General features: G+C 47.0%; 1 protein-coding gene across 2 annotated transcripts in view; it reads left to right on the top strand.

The window, feature by feature from the left end:
- Positions 1 to 1,159: 1,159 nt before the first annotated feature.
- The window catches only part of DAB1 (DAB adaptor protein 1), a 430,095-nt gene continuing 409,440 nt past the window's right edge, over positions 1,160 to 21,814 (top strand). For both annotated transcript variants that reach the window (XM_072041491.1, XM_072041484.1), the window contains exon 1: positions 1,160 to 1,420. The gene's annotated coding sequence lies outside the window, so the exon portion shown is untranslated. The remainder of the gene's footprint in view (positions 1,421 to 21,814) is intronic.

Below are 21,814 nucleotides of genomic sequence, written 5' to 3'. Positions count from 1 at the left end.
CAGGAAGAGCTATTACCGCTGTAATAAAGACGTGACACGGGAGTGCTGGTAAGAGATTGGGGCCAGGAAAAATGGTTTAGTCAAATGTGTGGGGTCACACTGACAGGAGGTTAACGCCTTGCCATGAGGCACGTGTTGGTAGCCACTGGATCTGGTGACTTATCTCCAGCAGGGCTAGCTCCTGCTCCTCTGTGGGGCACAGGAACCCCAAGGTGCTGTAAGGGTCTTGCTAGGAAGGGGTATGAACTGGAGTCTCGTTCTGTAGCTGCTATGAGCTCAGTCTGCCAGAATTAGACAAAAACTTCAACCACTGCCTGGCTGCTGTGGGCAAGCCGAGCAGCTCGCGTCTCACAGGGGGAATCGCTCCTTCCCGGGAAGCTGCCATTCCTTTGCCAGGAGGGTTTCGTGCACAATAATTTTTGCAGTCACCTGAAGGCCTGAGCGGCTCGGGGCACAGCCCTACAACAAGGCAGCGACCAGGGAGGAAAGTTGGAGCCAGCAGGGCTGGCAGCCGCCTTCCCTAGCGCCTCAGGAGCATCCCCCCAAACCCCACGGGGCCTTCATGAGGCAACCCCGACCCCTCCGCGGGACCCCCAGGGTTTGGGGCCGTGACAGGACGGAGGGGAGGAGCGGGGCGGGCTGGGGAGGGGGCGGCAGGCTGCTTTTTTTTCGCTTTTTTCCCTCGCTATTGGCAGCAATGCGGTAACGGGAGGGGGGGGGGGGTGAGGCTGTGAGGGGCCGGGCCCGCTCCGCGCCCACAGCGGCAGCGCCGGGGGGGCCGCGCAGCCCCCGCCGCCAGCCCGGGCTGAGCGGGGCCATGCGGGCAGCGGAGCCGGCTGCAGGTAGGAGCCGGGGGGGGGACGAGGATGAGGAGGAGAAGGAGGAGGAGAAGAAGAAGGAGAGGGGGAGACTCCGGGGGAGGGAGTCCTGAGAGGGGGGAGTCCTGAGGTGGGGGGGGGGAACCACCCCGCACGCCCCCGTTGGGCTCAGCTCCGCAACGCCCCAACGTGTTTCGCTGCCCTTCTCTTTCTTTTTTTTTTTTTTTTTTAAATTATTTATTTATTTTTTATTTTCTCCGCGCCTCCTCAGCAGGCAGGTGCCCAGCCCGCGCCTCAGATCGGGCAGCAGCCGAGGGGCGGTGCGGGACGTGCCCAGCCCGCCTTGGGCGTGAGGTGTTTGTGTGTGTGTGTGTGGAGGGGGGAACCGTGAGGGACACCCGGCGTGAGGGCAGCGGGGCTCCTGCCGCTCCCCGGGGGGCGATGGTGGCCTTCGGAGCCTTCGGAGGCGACCAAGTGAAGCTGACGGCTCGGGAATAAGGCGGGGGAGGGCTGGAGAGGGGCTGCGAGGCTCAGCGCCGAGCTCCCACAGCGGCCGCCTCAGAGGAGGGCATGGTGCTGCCCTGCCCCGGCACCCTGACCAGGTAGGTCTCCGAGGGGGGGGGGGGGGGGGGAGGTGGTAAATGAGCGCAAATTGAAGAAAATGGGCTTTTTTTTTTTTCTTTCCAGCGGCCACAAGTTGTTTCTGAGCTACATTTTTATGACTGGAGAGGGTTTTGCACTGCGGTATTACAATACAGCCATATTAAAGAAGTCCTCGGAGCAGGGAGCCCTGCGGCTCCACAGTCGGGGACTCGGTAGTTCTGGGGGAAGTCATTTGGGTGGATTTTGGCAGATCTGAGCTGGCCGTGTCCTCTTAATTGTGGCATTAAACTGCTTGTAGATATTCATGTGAGCAGTAAGTCTCAACCAAAAAATCTAAAAAGCCTGTAACAGCAAAAAAAACAACCACAAACACCTGAAGCTTTGATCTGAATTAAGTCATTATTATTATTTTTTTCAACAGGTTATTCAGGGGGTTTCTTTATTTTTAATTGGCAGTGAGTCTATTTATTTATTTATTTTACTTACTTAAGGAAATGCATTCAGGCAGAGCGCGGTTTCTGCTCTGGTGCTGAACAGCGCTACACGGTACGTGTGCTGTGCATGGCTTGCTGCCTGCGATGCTACCAGTGGTGAAGGCAAGGAAAACTGGAGAGGAAAGAGAAATACCCTCTAAGGCTGCTGGTACTAGTATATCGGACAATTATATGTTTGTTTTTTTTTCCATGAACCCCAGCAAATGTAGGTGGTTTCTGTGGGATGTAGTGCTGAGAGCTCAGACCAGGTCGCTGCGTATCCTTCAGCGATCTCGCACCAAATTCTGGGGTGTACTTGGAAGGAGTGAAGAGCAGACACGCAGCTAAGCTGCTTACCTTCTAGTGTCAATATTTGGCACTAAAAAATTAATTTGGAGTGGAAGACAAGCGGGTTGCTTACTTCACTCTAGCTGCAGCTCTTTACTTCATTACTGCTTTTTGTTTGCTTTAGTAAACAAACATGTATCTCTTAAAATTGAATTAAATGTATGAACTGCCTGAAGCAGAGAAGAGAGAGAAGACTGTTTGCTCTAAGGAAGAAATAACCCCCTGAAACACCATACCACTTAGTGGCTGACGTGCAGCATCGGTCTGATGGCTCCGGCAGTGCTCCAAGCACCCTTGTCACGGGTGGGAGCGTGGGGGTGCTTGGGGTGACTTGCAGGATGATGCTTGCTTGACTGGCAGATGCTTATTGCAGTGGCACACGGTGCTGTCTAATTTTGCCTCTGTAATGATTTCCTCCAGCGAGCTGACAGAGAATTAAAATGTTTACAGTCAGGTTTTGGAAGGGTTCATCAGGATGCAGAGGGGAGGGGAGGGAAATCCTTCTATTCTTAGATTGCTCTAATCCAAAGCTTCTGTTCCTGTAGTCATGCTAGTTTTTTATTGATTGTTGTGGTAGTGACTGTGGTGTTTCACTGCACGATAATTCTAACATTTCCACTCCAGGTAGAACAATCCTGGGGGTGGGTTGGGAAGGAAGGAGGCGCTGGAAGAGTCATCCTTCTTCAGCCCTCTTTTAAGACGCTCGTGAAGCTGAGGCTGTTGATGATCAGCTGTACACTTTTGCAATTAAATTGTGATGAATGGAGTTAAGCCTTCAATCCTGCGTTTACTGTAGAGATGCCAGGTAATCTTCAGCACTACTTACCGTAAGGATACATGCTTCGGTGTCCTCCAGCTCAACCCATTTCTCCAGTGGGAGAAGCTGTGGGAGGAGATGAGAGAGGGTTGATGATGGGTGTCATTTTCCATGTTGATACCAGCAAAAGGAGATGAGCTGGATTCAAGACTGGTACTCAGAATGACAGAATGTAAGCTGCAGGAAAATGAGTCAATTGCTTTTGATGACCAGCTCTCACCTTACCAACCTCTTATGTGTGCTGTAGATCAGGAATGTAGTCTGTGTGTCTTTAACCATCTGATTCTGACATAAAATTCCTTTGCAGATCCAACTGTACTCATCAGATGAACCTAAGTCATGCTTGCTACTGATACCCGTGCTGTTACCAACATTTAATTTCACCACTCAGTTCTGTACCTTAGTAATGTGTTTGCACTGAAGTCGGATGCCTTGGAGGTCCCTCATTGCCCCCTTCCACACCTCCTGTAGGGGTGTAAGCATGATGCTGCAGCTACCCTAACGTGAAGCTGGCAGATGTGGATGCTTTCACAGTGACCCCTATTAACTGAGTTCACTGTTTACAGGGGGAAATAGAGGAGGATTACAATGCTCGTGAGAAAATAGCAAAATAATTATATTTTCTGTGTTTCTTCTTCCCCTGATCACAGTCTGCCTTCAGTTGCTCTCTCAGACTTTTAATGATGTCCTTGTACTATCGGAGCGTTAAAGTATGAAGTAGGTGGCATGTTTGTGGTTTTATGCTTTACCAGGCATGCAGAAGCAGGCTGGAAATGAAAACAAGCTATTTTCAACTGTTGATTACAGTTCTTGGAAGAGGGAATGAAAGGTATTCTTCTGAGTAACCTGGAAGGCAGATGGAAATGACCTCTTAAACAGTGTCTATAAAACAACATTTTGGTTGAAATGGTTCTATTACAAGAAATGCAGAGGGCAAAAAACCTAAGCAATCTTGACAATCATTTTGGGATTGTTCTACAAGAAGATCAAAGCCTTGCCAGATTTTGCTTTTATGCACATAAATCACCTTTGTTCCTCCTGTTCCATAAAATGCATGGGGTCAGGACGTCACGGTTTGCCTCCACGGTATCACAGGTACTCACAGCAGAGCACACATGACGAATACCAGGAGATTGGTGTTACACAGCACTTTAATTTTTCATTGGTATGCCAAATTAGAGACCTCCAAAATTCTCTCAAAATAGCATGAAGATTGTGTGAGCCAGTTAAAAGCACGAGCCTGTGTTGATATTCCTCTCGTTTATCTGCAGATTGATGCATTCAGCAGCAACTTCTTTGATTCTTGCAGCACTTAAACGTGACTGACTCAGTGGAAAAATACTGTATGGATATTTACTCTTGTTTTAATGTGGCAGAGTTCTGTTGAAGTCAGAGCAACTGCTACTACTTAAGCTGCAGATATGGCCCAGCAAAGGCTGTGCTCATTTGCAGGAGGCTGGCTCTGGTACCATTACGCTTGCAGGGCAGTATTTTAGAAAAAAAACCCTACCGACATCAGTGGGATTTCTCATTTGGAAAGTTAAATACTCCTCAGCGAGAGGTAAGGGTATTACTCTGCCTCACAGAGCATTTTCTCTGAGTAATGTACACAAAATGTATGTAGGGATTGCCCAGCACTGATAATTCACACACCTCTGGAGTGGGATCCAGCAGCCATTCTGGGCTAGAAACATTATGCAGGAGGGGCTTAGGGAAGAGAAATGAAGAAAAACTAATCCAATTGAAACTGCAAGGGGAATTTAGGAAGCAGAATGCAATTATCCAAGTTGGATATTGGCCAGGACATGTTAGTTAACATTTCTACTCTTGCAGGAATTGTCATGGGATCTTTAATGACGATGAATGGTCAGGGCTCTGTTTTACATCTCATTTGAAAGCCGCAGCTGAGGATGGAGTGAATGTTCTGCCTTCCTGCAGGGTGTTTTGCTGTGGTCAGTGCGCCCAAGGCTCTCAGGACACAGCAGCCTTGCAACTCCACGTGTCCAGGGGTTGCCTTCATGTTGTTGAGCTGTAAGGAAATGCGGACACTCAGTATTATTTGCTATTCCCTTTCTGCTTTTCTGTCCTTCCACAAGAAGGGAGGTTAAGGTGCTCTTTTGCTGTCACTCCTCCCTTCCCTGGAATTTTGTCACGTCAGCAGTAATCCCTTTGCATGAATATTTTTAACTGTAGGCGCTTCTGAATGGAATCAGCCCCAGTTGTGGCAAGTACTGTGCGGCACCGTGTGCCTTTGTAACTCCCAGGTGCTCTTCGCAGTGGTGTCAACACATGATAGTCACTGCAGTTTCTTGTTTCAGGGACTAATATGGCATTGAATGAGCCCAGTTATGATTTTGGTTACTCCAGTCTTCCTTCTGAGAAGTTCCCCTTCAGCTCGAGTTGGATGTGGCACATTTCCCTCTCCTTCCCCAAGCTCTGGTGTGCTTGCCCTCTGCCCTGTTTTGTGTCCTTAGGAAGCTGGGGAGATGAATCTTACTGAAAAGGGACTGGTGTTATGTGGTGGCTTGACCCTGTTGTGCTGCTGAGCTCCACCACAGCCGCTCCCTCACTCCCCCTCCTCAAAGAAAAAGGGGAGAAAATACGATGGGAAGGGCTCAGGGGTTGAGATAAGGACGGGGAGATTGGTCACCAATTATTGTCACTGGCAAAACAGCCTCAGTGTGGGGAGATTAATGTAATTTATTGCCCATTACTAACAGGCCAGAGCAGTTGGAATTAAAAACAAACTAGAACCGCTGTCCCACGGGGTCCATCCATCCCCCAGGAGCAAACTGCTCCAGCACAGGTCCCCCCAGCCCCCCTGCTCCTGCATCGGCTCCTCTCCACGGGCTGCAGCGTGGAGATCTGCCCCATGTGGGACCCATGGGTGCAAGGGGACAGCCTGCTCCACCAGGGCCCCTCAACAGGGGAACTTGTGGTGTCCGGAGCACCTCCTGCCCTCCTTCTGCTCCGACCTTGGGGGCTGCAGGGCTGAATCTCACCCCCCTTCTTCCAGGTGCTGTAGCACAGTAGTTATTTTCCCTTTCTTCAGTCTGCTCTCCCAGAGGCCCAACCAGCATCATTCATGGCCCAGCTCTGCCTGGGGCAGGTCTCCTGGAGCTGGCTCTGCCCTGCCATGGGGCAGCCCCTGGGCTTCTCTCCCAGAAGCCATCCCTGCAGCCCCCCCGCTACCGAACCCTTCCCACATTGACCTAACCCGTGTTTCAGGAGGAAGAAGCTGATGTGTAAAACTATTCTCGTCCCTATAATCATGGCTGTCCATTTAGCTGTCTGAACTTCAATCTTCTCAAATAAAAATAGCAACTCCTTCTGCTGAAAAGTAATCGTCCAGTTATGAATGCATTTTAATGGCAGTGCCTTTGGATATTCAGGCTAGAAAAGGAGCAGGATGGCCGTACGCTTCGGGGCAGAAGAGGTGTCAAGTTAATTTGGAGGTTTAGTGGTGCTGTATGAATTGTGTTTGAGTCAAGATCTGGCTCTGGAAATGTAGAGGATTGCTGTGTATCTGCTGGACTACCCCTGGTCCATTTATCAGAGTGCTTGCAGCTTATCTCAGAGGTCACGAAGCACTGGCAGATGCTGAGCGATAAAATTAGATATGCATCCAGACTTTAATATCTAATCTTATTTAACACAATGTGAAGAGCAATGTAATGGTGGATGCTACTTTTTTTTCTTTCCTGTTGGAAGATCTGTCCTGAGATTTTGTGTGTGTGTGTTTCGGCTCCTAGGAAAGTCAGGAGGCTTCTAAGTTATCCATCTCACTCGTGTGCAACACAGGTAATTAAAAGATAACTCTGAAAGGTTGATACTGTCCTTGTAGCAAAGATTTTCCTATTTCTGTAGAAGTGTCTAAGTGTCTCCCCCAGAACTGTCATAGCAACATCCATGTCAGTAAGTTGAAAATGCTTTTTCAAGGTCACCACTCAAAATATCCCTAATGTATAAAGGATTTTGCATCCAAGGATTTCCTTTCTGTGTTTTTGTACTCGTGGACAGTTTAGTTTGTTGTGTAGTCTGTGGAAGGACGGGTAAAGCCAGTGTCTGGACCCATGTGTCCTGACCTGGTTAAAAAAAAATGAATTGACTTCCCCAGCCTGTGTTATGCAGGCTAACGTGGAGTTTTCTGCAGAATGTGGGATTTCAGGGGGTAGTTGGGTGTGTGTGAGAGCCCAACCATTCTGCTGCTGTCTCAGAGCTGCTTTAGCATACAGGTGGGAATTAATTGCGTTGATCTGCTCTGAGGATGTGAATACAAGTCCGCACTCTGAGCTTTTATGAGATGTTCGGAGTATGTGGAATATAATATTAAAGAACAAATGAACCTTCTTCATCATCTGGAAGCATGGGAGAAAACCATTCTTCCTTATCTTTGTAAAATAACAGCATCTCTGGTCCAAGGCTGCTGAGATGACTGTGTAAGGCCAGATTTTGTCTGCCATAAATAACGTGAATGGGCTTAGGGACTTCACATGTAAATAAAGTGCCCGTTCCATCTGTCTCTCTGCGGCCTGACCCACAAAACAACAACAAATGCTTCTGCTCGAAAGAATTTGATGAATATATTATGTTGGCCAGGTGTAAAGCTGTGATCTGTGACATTTTGTGCCTCGTGTGGGCACTGCTGTCGTGTGGCAAAGTGTGGCATTAATAGAGTCTGTGGGGACAAAGAGAGAGAGAGAATATGGACAGAAGCTGTTGTTAAGCAAAATAAATTATAGAGTAGCTCATCCAGTGTGGGCAGGATTGTGAATGATGTAGCTTCAAACATCATTTTTTCAGTAATTGTGCTGTTTGAATTGTGACCTACTTTAATAACATTCCATCGTTTTTAATATTTCTTTATTCATTACATTTTACACACACTCAGGTGGTTTACTGCAAGCTGTGTGGAAATTACAATGAAGGTCAAGTGCTCTTGGAGAAGGTAACTTATTACTGAAAATATTAACTTGTTGTCATCATTGTTTTCCAACGTGAAATTGTATTTGTCTGGCGGATGAAGAGATGATGTCGGGCTTGTGTGAAAGTGTGTGATTACTGCCAATAGAGCAAAGTCCCCCCAGTCAGAGGTCCGGGACGTACATGATCACTGAAGAACTCCCGCTTTAAATTGATTTATTTTTCCCTACGCTGGTAAGCTGGTGCAGGCCCTTATTGGAAACATCTTTCAGCCCAGGACTGGCTTATATAGATTTAACATTTAAAAGCCTTCAGTTAGCTGAAGCTAAACTGAAAATTGCAACTTTAATATTGAAATAACCATGCCTACACATGGTTTTGCAGCTTAAATGGGCTTAAATTTGAGCTTAAATTCATGCTTTAAATTATATTAGTTCAATTTTTTTTCATGTGGAACAGGCTTTGTGGCTTGCTCTGTGGCAGGACTGTGCGGAGTTGCAGTCAAGCCTTGGTTGGAGTAGAGAGGATGCTTTTTACTGCTAGTGCTGCTGTCACTTGAGCTAAATCACCAGCTCTCTCTAGCAGTTACCCATACAAATGACCTTCCAGCAGCTGCTCCGTGGGCAGTGGGTGTGTAAATTGCTGGGAGAAGTGTGTCCTGGGATGGAGAAGGCAGGATCACCAGCTTCTCAGATCGTAGTCCCACCTTGGTGCAGTACACATATTACTTGGCTTAGAGCTACGAAAAGAGATTCCCCTGGAAAAAGACAGCTTTTCAGCATGCCTGGTATCTTTGCAAAGCGTAGAGACGTGTGTGATACTCACGCATCGCTTCTTCAACATTACTGGAATAGAATAATTTGATGTAAAGGTCAGCTGTGCTTAGTGTCTGAAATGTTCCTGGTTTTATTATGCATATTTAAGGTCACTCTTAGGACCCAAGTCGTGGAAGCATGGAAAGAAAGCGAGGATTGTGATGAATATTCACAATTTCGGTTGTTGCAGTGAGTCAGGGACTGAAGTCTCACGGCTTTCTCGTTGCATGGCCAAAATTCTGTCCCCTGCCTTGCTGTGGTGGACCTAAAGGTTTCCTTGGTCCAAAGCTGGAGAGTTCTCAGCTTGGACATCTTTGGAGTCTAACTTTGGCGCTGAGCTGTGTAATCTGCATGCTGAGTAGGCATTAATACAGAAGAAACCTGGAGTGGCTGGGTAAGCTTCCTGCTTCTCAAGGTGGAGGACTGGGGAGGGCAAGTGGGTTCGGGATGCGAGAGGAAATGATTGAGACCTCTTAAAATCAGGAGGAGAGGTGAAGAAGGACTTGCTCTGTTGCATAAAATAGGTGAAGGGCGTCACAGGAGAAGAGCAATCAGCGGATTGAGAAGAAGTGAGCCACTTCACACGATCTGGTGTTAAGCAGGAAAGCTCGCTGCCTTGGGATGCTGTGGGTGCGAAAAGCTTACACAGGCAAAAAAAACTCCTGGAAAAGTGTGGGAGAATGATCTGCTGAGGAGTGTTGTGCGTGGTGATACTGCTCATGGCTCAGAAACACAGCTTCATAGGTGCCTGGGGGCTGGAACGTGTCCTGCTGAAGTACGGCCTGAGTCCTGCCACAAGCAGGGGTCCCCAAACGCGGGGCCAGCCACAGCCGTGCAGCTGAACATAAACATATTTAAAGATATCTGTGGTGGGGACTATTTGCTTTTTGAGTTTAGAAACTTCTATTGCATTTGGGTCCTCTTTTAAGCCTCGTTCCACCTTGGTGAGGTGGAAACTCTCATTTTCATTACTGTTGGAAGTGGGATCCCGGGGTAATTGCTTGGCTTGAGGAGCTAGGGCTTAAGAAAAACATTAAATATCATGAGACTCGTGATAAAATCTTAAGAGTCGGCAACACTATATAAGCCACTGAACAGCTGTCAGGTCGTAATGAGGTTTGATCGTTATCAGCTTGAGCCAGATTTGCACAGGTTACCCAGCCATTAAGCGGCGCGTACCCCGTTAGGTTCCGTGAGCTGCCCCGTCCTCCGGCTGAACACCTCCTTGCTGGTGGTGATTTGGAGTCATCAGGTGTTTTTTTTCGTTCCTTTGCATTTTTTTTTTCCTCTTTATGGTTTGCTTTGCTGGTAGGAAGAATCTCACAGTGCAGGGTTCCAGGGTGTGCTGTCATTTGTTAGTGGGAGGGCCTGGACTAGAGTTTAATGATAATTTAGCTTATTACAGGCTATTGCCTTCAGAGTATTACTGCAAGTGCAAATACAGAGTGCAGTTTACACATGGCAACATTTGAAAAGCAGAGTTCAGGTTCTGTAATTGTGTAACTGAGCCGGTTGGAATTATCTAATAAAAGAGCTGCACAAAAAGGTTCCTCTTACTCTAATTTCATTAATAATGCATTTCGCAATTGGCTGGAGACATTCGGCTGACAACTTTTCTTTCAGTATGTTGTGGAACAAACCAGTGAGTGAGATTTCAGCATCGTAATTGCGCTGTACATCATGGCTGCTGCGAATTTCGCAGCGACACAGAGGTCATACAGCTCCTGCTTCAGAAGGAGAAATTAGGGAATTGAATGGCCTTCTTGACTTGCCAGCGGATGTCAACAGATAGGAACAGAGCTCGGGCAATTGTACTTTTTGAAGGAGTGGCATGTCCATCAAAGCTAGCCGGCCCATTCTTCTGATACGTATCCTGACTTATTTTTCCCCTCTTTTTGGAGAAGCAGGGTACGTGCACGCTCACCAATGTGCGGTTTGGTATTCTGGAGAATTTCAGGAGAGTGATTTATGAAATAATCAGCCTTTGTTGCCGGTGAGCTTTCCCTTCCTGCTGCCTGTTAGTTGCAAATAGCTCATGTTTTACCTTGCGGATGCTGGCTGCTGGCTCTCCAGTTCTGCTCACCTCTCATTCCCCTGCAGCTCCTCCATCCAATTGGGCTCCCGGCTCTGCAGCTGCCTGGCCAACTCGCTTTCTGCCTCATTTACTCCCCAGTGGCTGCTGGACAATGTTTCCCTGAGTTCAGGACCAGCTCAGCCCCGTGACTGCCTGCCCAGGATGCTGCAGAAGCAGCGTGTTTAGCGACTTAGGTTTGGAGATGCAGAACCATACATCTTCTGAGTTACAGGAGCTAAATTTCCTTAGCTGTGCTGGGGGAAGGAATGGTCACGCAGGCTGTTGCGAGGAAGTCCAGCTGAATGATTCAGCACAGAGGAGCTGGTGCTGAGCACGAGTGGGTGTTGGTACGCTCACTGTGTGCTGTAGGGAAGGAAAACAAGTTCATGGTTACCTGACATGTCCTGAACTTTTGCTGCAAACACCAAACCCAGCCACGTGCTGAGTCATTTCTGCTGCTTGGTGCTTTGCACCCGAAGAGCTATGTGCTCAGCTTTTGGCTAGGTAATTTTTTTTTTTTTCTACTGAGCTGAGACCCACTTTGGAGAGAACTGAAGGTACCTCGAGACCACTGACAGTGGTTTTTTATTTTATTTTAGAGATTTCATTGAGCTGTTTGCAGCCTGATGGTCGTAGTGATGCTGTGATCACAAGTTAGAAGTGTGAGCTGTGAGGGCTGTGCCCCATTGGTTGGTTTTTGCTGTGCTGCATTGTATATTCAGTCCCTGGTGGCTCGGAAGTGAGTGCCTTGGACTGGTTCCCTTCTCACAGGCACGTCTGCATCTTTGTGGGCCCTCATTAATCTGGTGATTGCTGACTTTAAACCTATGGAATGATGAACTCTTTATTTATTTATTTACTTTATTTATTTATTTATTTATGTTTAATGGTTGGGCTCAATCAGAGCTATTTCAGTGGAGTCTTGCATAGGCAGACTGTGTTTTTTTTTCCTTTCTTTTTTCCCCCTGTGCTTATTTATAATGTCCTTCCTCCATCATATTAAGGCCCATTTTAAATCTGTGGGTGGGTGTACCATGACACTATCATGGGACTGCCGAATTTTTGTACCATTTCAAAAAAAAAATCCCACCAAACCACAGCCTGACCCTTTCATATGTAAGTCCTGTCTGTTTTTTTGTTTTTTTTTTTTTTTTTTTTATCAGTTTTCCCACCTAACTAGCAGTTCTGTTTCCATCTCCGATTCCCTGATTCTTAAATGTTTGGAAGTTGCTGGTATTTTTGCCTTAAAGGTCCTATAAACACCATCCTAACAGCAAAGAAACAAAATGCTACATAAACTCCAGTAATTTTGACTTAATTCCTTAGCTAATTGGGCCAACTCATAAAGTAAGATGGGCTGAGATGTGGCGTTCATGTGCTTGGCTGTGTTCTGCAGACATCTGACTCAGGGTTTTAATGTTGGTTGTCTGACAGGTGGGATTGTTTTATTATTTCAGAGCTCCACGTAGAGGCTGGGCATATTTCCAGAGGAAGGGAGGGATGGCAGAACTGGACAGGGATCTTGCTCTTCTTTTTCTGGAGGAGGCTGAATTGGAGACAGAGCTGGCACTGATCCATCTCAGGGAACTCGCAGTGATGCTGCAGTTTTGGTGGTGCCCCTGCAGGCACAAAGGCTGAAACAAATCAAAATGAGCTGAGAGGAGCAGATGGGGCAAGCGTGAAGCTGGGAAACCATTCAAGGTGTTCGACACTGAACTGTTGCAATTTTCCCGAGACGAGCGGGTGCCGTGGCACAACATGGCTCTCGTTGACACTTAGCACACGTGAGACTGTTTTGGAATAAAAGCTGCATCAGGTGGTCTCTTTCCAAATTTTCCTGCCTGAGGGAGAGTGCCTGCGTTTGGCAGGGCTGGCAGTAGGAGGGGAGGGGGAGTGAAAGCAAGCTTCCTGAAAAGCAATCACTCCTTGCAGGTGCTTTGCTGACCCCTTGAGCACAGTGTGACTGCACAAGACACCAGTGTAGTTCCTCTCTGCAGATTCTGAGGCAAAAATGGGAATTTTAGGGATATCACAAGGCACTGGAGTGAAGAAGCCAAACATACCTCATTTCTTCTGAAAACATTGCCTTGATTTTAGATCTTCTCTTTAAGGATTTATTTTTCATGTAGGATTGGACTGCTCAACAGAGTTAAGTGCCTCACTGTTAGAAAAATGAACGCTGGAAGTTCAGAATAGCTCCGTTTCCGAGCCCTTTCAGCCCTTCCTGGTGCTTTGCCTTATGCTAGCAGTGATTTTTGGGTGCTGCCTCACCTGAGGCTCAGGTATGACCATCAGGGAGGACAGGTTCCAATGCCACCCTCCTCTGCCACCAAGGAGACTTGATAATGCTGCTGCCCAGGTGCAGGAGTACTTATGGGTACTTGTGAGGTGGAAGAAGAACAGAAGATGAAATGAAATGGCCAAAGCTTTGTGTTTCCCCTGCTTACAGGGTATAAAAAAGCTGCAATGCTGAAGGGTGTGGAGGGTGGGAAGTTCTGCAGATTCAGAGTGGAAATGGGAAAGTCCAAACCTGCATGCTCTGACAGCACCAGCTCTGGTGTTCTCCATCAATAAGGGATCCATGCAGGTTCCTCAGAACGTGGTCGTCATTCCTCTGGGATATTCCCCTGGGATATTGCTCTTCTCCTTCAGATTCCCCTTTAAGGGAATCTTGGCTTCTTCTAGAAGTAGGGAACTGAGATATAAAGAATTCAGTTCCCATCTGGTAATTGCAGCCTTAACAGGATTTTGCAGTATTTATTGTTTATAACTGCATAAATAGGCTGTAGATAATTCATGCTTTAAATGCTGCAGGGCACAGGGAAGTTGGGTGTAGGAACAATGTGTATGGGGAGGCATCGCTCCAACAGAAGGGAAAGGAGCTCGAGCAGTTGGATACTTTCCATCCACCTTACAAAGAAGAAAATTGGTTTGCAGGAAATATAGGTCACGGCACTGTTCTGGCATCTTGATGTTGCTGTTTTGTAAGTACAGTATATTGCTAGCAGCACAGTTTGGGACTCCCATTAGAGCTGTTCTTTGCTGTCAGGCTTAAAGGCCATTTAATATCCCTTATCTGATCTAATGCACTCCTCACATAGACAAAGGAAATTTAGAAGGTGGCTTCTTTCTCTCTTTCTCTCTCTTTTTTCTTTTTTTTTTTTTGAATTAAGTTATTGAAAGCCACTTTGGACTCGATTCCTGGTGTTGCACTCAGAAGTCAGCTGCTTCCTTAAGGACCCAAGGATCAGGGATGCAGCACGAATGGGGCAGTGAAGCTGAGTTTTCTCTGTGGCAAAATGCAGAAGAAAATGAAATCTTGTGTTGCTGTGCCACAGGGTTTTACAGATATAAGCTTATTACTGGAGAAGAGCTTTGACTTTTTGAACATGACACTCACCTTTGATTATGAGATTAAGCTAATTTCTTTGTGTTAGGAAAGATATTAAAGGCAGCTGTACTGTGACAGGTCGTCTGTGCTCTCCTCTGTTTGTGTCCAGCACCAGGGTGATGTGTGCTGTCTGCAGGAACAGGAGAAAAAGGGTGGCAAATCCATGGGGAAGGGAGGCAGAACTGCTCCCGTTTTACAAACTGGGGAATGGAGAGGTGGAGAAAGTCAATGATTCCTCTGCATAGCTTTGTTTGGCTACTGTGAGCAATATGAACAGCAAGTTGAGAACAGATGTGCACCTACACTGTGTTTTTTGCTTGTTGCTGTAGGGGCAGGAACCCATGGCACCAGCATGGGGGTGCGATTAGCCCCTTGGGACAGGCAATCAGGGAAATTTCCTGTGGTGATGAGTAGGTTTTGCTTTTGGGTTGATCTAAGCACTAAACCAGTCTTATTGTATCTTAGCTGCTTGGTTTCTTAGTTCCTTGTCATTTAAGGCAGAATTTGGAGGACTGATCCTTTGCATCCTCAACAAGGTGGGCTTTGTTTTTTATTTCTTTCTTTGATCAAAAAAAGCTGTGTTTTAGTCAAGCATGGCTATTTCCTGCCTCAGTGGGAATGTGGGATAACCGAAGTGCTGGACCTCATTGGAACATGCCCACTGTTGGTATTTGAGTCATCTGATTTGGATGGCATCTAGAAAACTGAGGTTAGAAGCCTAAATTTCTGAGAGCCATAGGTGGTGAATAAAGTAAATAGAGTTTTGTGGGAAAAGGACAGCAAAGGATGAATGAGGACGATGGCTGAAGACATCTCTTAGTGACTGCTGTTAAGTACCTGCCATTAAAATTGCGTCTTCTGGTACATAGCCCTTTGAAGCTGTTGCAGCATTATGAAGAATGTAAATAATTTTTTTCCAGATTTTTAAAAAACAAGCATATCTTTAAAGACACATTTGTTTTTAATGTAATTTTTACATTAACATGCAACAATAAGCAAACAACTCCAGTGGTTGTGTGAATCTGGTTGAAATGCAGATTCTTACACGTGTGTTATTATTGCATGCGGCTGTATGAGCAGATAGAAAAGCTGAGCTTAGGACCCCTCGAAAATAACCCATTCCTGTTAGACATGCATATCATTTAGACACATGCTTGTCTGCACAATGTATAATTTTTTCAGTGGCTCTTCCAGAGGTAATTTTGGGAGGTGAAATGTGCCGTGTGAATGTGGCGGAATGCCTCCATGAGAAAAGGCAGGATCTGTCTGCAAATAATCTCCTCAAAGGCCCTATTGCCATTCTGAACTCTCAGACGGCTTGACTAGTCTCTGCTATTGCTTTAGAGCGACAGATAACGTTAAAATCATTTACACGTATCGTCACAAAGTAGTTTTATGGGGTTGATGCTGCCTGACAGGATGCTTCACAACATGATGGAAAACTCATAAATGTTTTCTTCAATTTGATGCTCAAGGAGCACTTAAAAATGCTCATTTCTTTAAGAACTGCATTCTCCCTTTATGTCCGATTCATAGATTATGGTCAAGTGCTCGTTTTTATGGTATTTACAAGAAATCAGTTGAGCCAGCATGCTCATAACAGCCCTCCCTCTCCCTCCGCCCTGCCCAGACGCCTCCTTGCAGCACCGGGAACAAAGAGGCTTGAGATTCTGAGCCAGCTGGGGTTTGATTGAATAACCCATTTCAATGTAGTAAATTTTAAGAGGCTGGATTGTTCGTGGTCAGAGATTCTAAGGTTATGTCCATTATCTTAAAGACAAGATTGATGGTTAATAAGTTTTTAAAGCGGTTTGATATTTTAATTGGGGCTGAGATTCCTGGTTGTGTAGTTGCAAGTCATTTGTCTACAGGTGTGCATTAGTGTTTGTCCCTCTTTGCTCAAGCCACAAATGCCTGCCAGTAGTCTGCTCTTCAACTTCTTGCTTGTTTAGGGGTGAACATCCCAATTTCCTCTTTCAGGGACTGGGATCTTGTCCGAGATAGTCTGCTCCAGTCATTGAACTCTCAGAAGAAGCTTGGGTTAACAGGGAAATCTCTCTAACCTATTCTAACAGCATTGTCTTTTTGGGCTGAATCTCAAAAGGTTGAGTTGTGCCTTGACATCCTGGCTACAAAGTCTTCAGTCTGGTTGCAGAAAGGGACCCGTTTGTGTTGAGGCTTTCCCTGTCACTGCAGGTGCAAGGTGGAGTGAAGGCTGGTGGCGTGTTGGCCCGAGCCCTGACGTGGAGCAGTCGCGATGCTGTGCCTTCAGGCTCCATCTGTTAACCCCATCCCAAACTGAGCGTGGAGCAACGATGTGACAGTGAGTGTGTCGGGTGTCAGAGCTGCACAGGGATCTCTCCAAAGCGGGATCAGGGACTTCTATGTAAGACTATCCTATGCTTTAGTTGGCTGTCTTGACCTACTCATTAAAGTCTCCTTTTCAGGCAGCCCTGGTCTGCCCAAAATATTCCTCCCTGTGACCACCGAGCAGTTGCATGTACTGTCCATTGCTCTCTGGAGGTGGTTCATGGCCGGTATATTTGGCAAGATTTTGCTTTATTACTTTTTAATGTTTCCCTTGGTCAGAAGTTCTTTTCACAGAGGGAGGAAGATCTGCTGTGGCTGTTCCTCAGTTTTGGTGTATTTTGATATTTCAAACTTGCATGAAGATGCCTGCAGCCCAGGGTAGACACGCTTTAAAATGTGTGTTTATGAATTTAAAATTGCAAACACTTTCTTTTTTTTTGGTTTTGTTTTTCAAATAAGCCCTGTAACGAGTTGATCCTTCAAGTCACCCGCAAATAAGACAGTTCCAGTGAGGGAGGCTGTTTTACGGGATTCATTTTGGAAGCTGTTCAGGGAAATTACTGTAGGCTTTTCGAGCAAATTAGTGAGAGTGTGGAAGGACCACAAAAAGGCTTTTTCCCCTAAGATTTGTAGGATCTTATGAAGGGGGGAAAAAAAAAAAAGAAACATGGTAATTAAAGAATTTTTTATAATGAAATAAAATTATGCAAGCTCTGGTTTTGAACTTGGACAAATTCTTTGCTGTTTTTGCTAATGGAAGTTTTATTTTAAATTGGGGCTTTTAGAAGGGAAAGGAAATTACTTAATCCTTGCTTCAAAAGTGTGTGTGTATTACACAGGGGCGTGTGTGTATCCCCTCTGCAAGATGTGTAAGAGTTTGGATTTAGGATTGTGGAACAAAATGCAAGCTCCTGGGTGAGAAGCGAGCGAGGCTGTTGGGTTGTGGGGACCTCAGGAGCTCAGCTTGTGATGAATGTAATTAGCTGAGTTCACCTGAAGTGTTCACCCGGGGAAAAAACAGTGAATCAAATCCCTGGGTCTCTTACAGGGACTTTGCAATTATTTGAGTTGAAGAGAGGCATTTCTTGGTGCTTGAAGTAGGTTAACGTTTTGTGGGTGTGCTGCTGAGACCGTGACAACTCAGGGCACGGGGAACTGGGGGAACTGTTTGTGGACCTGTCTTGTTGAATACAATTCTTGGCTCTTACTGTGTACGAAGGGAGAAAGATTCTGGGAATAACTTAACCTGGTTCTTGTAAATCCCTGGCACACGTGGGCAGCGTGATGGGGAAATGCAGCAAGGAGAAGAGGTGGTGTGGCTGGGGGGGATCCCAGCAGTATCCCAGGAAGCTTCACACCAAATGGCAAAGAACTTGGAGGTTGCCTCATCTGCACGTGGGGCTGACTAATGTATACACTGCTCAGTCTGTGTGCCTGGTCGTGTTCCAGGTGCTCTTTGGTGTCCATCTGTGTCTGCAGTAATTCAGAACCGAGTCCAGACGAGGTGGCTCTATGGAAGGGACGAGGCCGTGGCAGTTTGCAGGCGATGGGCACCGCGTGCCCCTGGCAGCAGTACCCTGATGGAAAAGCCTTGTCCCTCAGTCCTGTTCTTTGAGATCACAAGGTCTCGGGTCTGGCTGTGCTGTCTGTCTGCTCCGGTGAGATGCTGAAATGCAAAAGCAGCAATTCCATCTCCACGTGGTTGCAGTCACATCTGGCCAACGCGGCTGCCCAGGGACTCCTCGGAGCACACCAGGCTGAAGCTATGCCAGTCACTTTTTGAGGCTTTGTCGTGCTTTTGCATCAAAAGGCAGCTGCACGCTGTGTGTGTGGGTACCTTGCATAACTGTGGATGTAAACCCGAGACCACTGTTACCATTTTATTGTAAATGCTTTTAAATGCCTAATTGCTGATTAGCTTCAAACTGCAGTGACAGCTCACCTGAGATAACGTGGGGATGAAGAAAGCGTGTGTGAGTGCTGGGAGCTGCTGGGGCCGGGAAGGCTTTTTCTGTTTCCAGTGACATTTTCAAAGCTGTGCTTGCAGCTGCTGGCCAGGCAGCCTGGCAGCACTCGGTAAATCCCACGCAGCCTGCTGTGCTGGGAGCAAAACCCTGGTGCAGGGAGGGCAGCAGCCCCGCTGTGGCTTTCATCCGGACATCTCCGGCCTCTTCAGCCTTGCCAGCATGTTGGGGTATGGATCAGGAGGAAGGGAGGCTGAACGAGGCTTTTTTTTGGTCTTTTTTCTTTCCAGTAATGTCCGCAGTAGGTGTCAGCAGGTTCTCAGGTGCCCTGGATGGACAGGAGCTGCCCGGCTTCATCGTCTTCATCAGTGTAAATCTGCTGCCCGTGTTTCCAGTGCTGGTGTGACTTCGTGGCAGCTCAGTTAGGCTAACTCCCTTGGTCAGGGGATTGTGAAAGGAACCCTGTGCTGCGCAGTGCATCCTTCTCCTTTGGTGTACCAACATCTGAGCTAGTTGGGTCACGTTGCTCAGATTCAATACTTGAACTCTTTCCTGTTTCTGCATGACATAAGTATCTGCACTCAAGTGTGTTGTTTCTCTACTTAAAAAAATTCCCACCACTCTGAACCACTGAGTTTGTCACAACAATTAGGGATGGTACCCACTGTTTTGGATGCATTTCACCTGCTCAGGGATACTCCAGTCAGCACCATATGGTAGCCTTGTATTTTTTTCCTTTTCAACAGACTTAGAGCAGCAATTTGTTTCACCCGTGAGCCAGCACCACAGCATGCATTGCTTAAGAGAAACAAAGTAAGACTGGTGAGCTTTTCAATTTAAGTTTTCAAGGAGCATTTAGCCGAGCTTCTTCAGAGCCTGGTGTCTGCACTGCCCTGTTTGCCCTGTAACTCTTCTGATGTACAGAAGAGAGCTGCTGAAGGACAGAAGGGCTTCGTTCTTTCTCTGACCAGAGACTTCTCAGTCCTTCAGACTTAACCTTTGTGAACAGTATGCTGATATTTACCTGCCTCCCAGATTTATTGCCAAGCTGTGTTCCGTGTCCGTGTCACCCTGAGCTTTTGAAAAGAAAATGGTTGTGGATATGGAAGATGCTATTTTATTCAAGAGGCGGACTGACGCTGCAGGTTAAGTTACGGTACGTCGGGGTGGGAAACACTGGTGCAGGATCCCAGATCTACTTCTGAGACACAGCACAGCGCTACAGCACCGTGGTGCTGTCCCCCAGGGCCTTATCCTGAACAGTGCTGCGATAATGTGTCAGTGCTACTCTGAACTGCATCTCTGTGGCCTTGAATAGCGTGAGGCACCACCCCCGTGTGATCCCAGAGGCTGTGTGCGAAGCGGACAGCCCATTTCAGACCCTGTCACCTCCCGAGGCACAAGTCGATGCGGGTTGTGCTGAGGCCTCGTTCAGATGCAGGCTGTGGTTGTGGAGCCGCGCATCCTTCTCTCTGCCTCTTAATTGGGCCTGGGCTCAATGGGCAGCTAATTCGGGATCGATAGCTGGGCTTACTGTGGCTATAGCAGATCGTGGTGATAACCCCACTCTGCAAGTCTCTCACTCGGTGATAACCACTTCCTCTGCTTAATTAGCAGTAGCTGCTTATAAATAAGATATGCATCTGGGTGAGATGCAGCTTACAAATGGTTGCAATTAAACCTTGTGTAGCAGCTTTCCACATCTCACCCCACTCTTTCTTTCTTTAAAAGGTAAGAGATGCAACGTTTCTAGAGGGTACAGGTGCTCAGAGCTCGAGGTGGTCTGAAGTTAGAGCTTGAACTGTCACACATCCAGCCCTGCTCCTGCCCTACATGCTTTTTGTGTTCCTTGGCTGGAATATAATGTACTTTTAATTTCACAGCGCTCGGGGAACAATGGGTTGCTCAGTGTGGTTTTTCGTTTTAAATTAACCAGCTTATTTGGAAGTGTGATGTGGCTTTTTGTGGGGGAGATTAAAAAGTTATTAAAGCAGCACCCAGTGGTGCTGCAGCCACCACTGAATCTCTGCCAGCATTTTCCTTGGACTTGCTTTAGACAATGCCGGACTCGAGAGCGGAATACAAATTGTCAGCTTTGCAGCTAATCAGATCGTCCTGGTTAAAATATGGACTGTTTCACTGGGACAAGGGACCGCACTTGTCATCAGTGCTATGATTTTTCTCAACTTGGGAAACCAAGCGATGCTCCCCGTGTCCCCGTAGCCGGGGCAGGCGGCAGCAGGAGGGAGCTCGGCACTTCCCTGTCCCAAATGCAAACGTCTCTTCCATCGTGTACCCAGAGTTGCTCTGCACAAGGGAGATTTTCAATCTCAGTTTAAATAGTAGTGGCATGGAAAGAAACACCTGGCAAGGGGGTTGGCTAATGTGATGTGGGAAGGTACTCAGGAGCTTTTTGTCCTTCTCACCCGCCAGCTCCATGCATCCTTGCTGCTCGCTGGTGCTCACATAAGGTTCAAACCGGTTTCCTTTGCATATGTAAATGTTCTCATTTTAGCAATGCCATACCGAAATACTGATTTAAAATGTCAGCTAGTGGTTTTAATCTGTGGGGAATGAGCAGTTCTAGAAACAGTGGATATGCTTCTTTCCCAGTACACCTCCGTTGCAGCAGAACTTCGAGCTGGAAGATGAAGCTGCTGTTCTTGGGGAAGTCTGGAGAGATTCACCTACTGGGAATAAAGCAAAATGCCAACATTTGCTTTGTAAAATAACAGCTGGGGTGCTCTGTGCTCTTCCCTACTGGAAAACTGGGGCCCTGCATTTGGGGCTGCGGGGCAGGCAGCTGGTCCCAGGGGCAGCTCCAGCCCAGTCACCTTGCTGCTGGTGGCCGTGGTCCCTGTGAGGGTGGCAGGCTCAGCAGCTGCTGCTGGCTGTCCAGAGCATGGTGTGATCAGAACCCTTCTGCTCGGCTGTCAGCAGAGCTCAGATCTGCTGTTATTTACAACAGCAAGGGTACTGCACGTTTCTTTTGCTTGCAGTTCTCAGAGTCAATATTTGTTTAGCAAATGCTGATATTCTAATTTGTTTCGCAATACCAAAGCCTTCAGTAATCCAAAAATTGTTCCCCAGAGTACAAATAAAGGCAGGATTTTCTCTTGTGGGAGAACAGTGTTGTCAAGTGTCCTACTTGGTTGTGGCTGGGTCGTCTCTCCTGCAGCAGGAGATGCTTCAGATTTGACACACATCAGGGTACGTGGCTTAGAGGAACTTGGACGGGGTCAGGTGCAAAAACCCTGCCTTGCTTTGGTTTCCTTGCA

Source organism: Anas platyrhynchos, chromosome 8, assembly GCF_047663525.1.
Source record: "Anas platyrhynchos isolate ZD024472 breed Pekin duck chromosome 8, IASCAAS_PekinDuck_T2T, whole genome shotgun sequence".
NCBI classification, from domain to species: Eukaryota; Metazoa; Chordata; class Aves; order Anseriformes; family Anatidae; genus Anas; species Anas platyrhynchos.
Note: the sequence above shows the minus strand (reverse complement) of the source record. Positions and strands in the feature narration are given on the sequence as shown.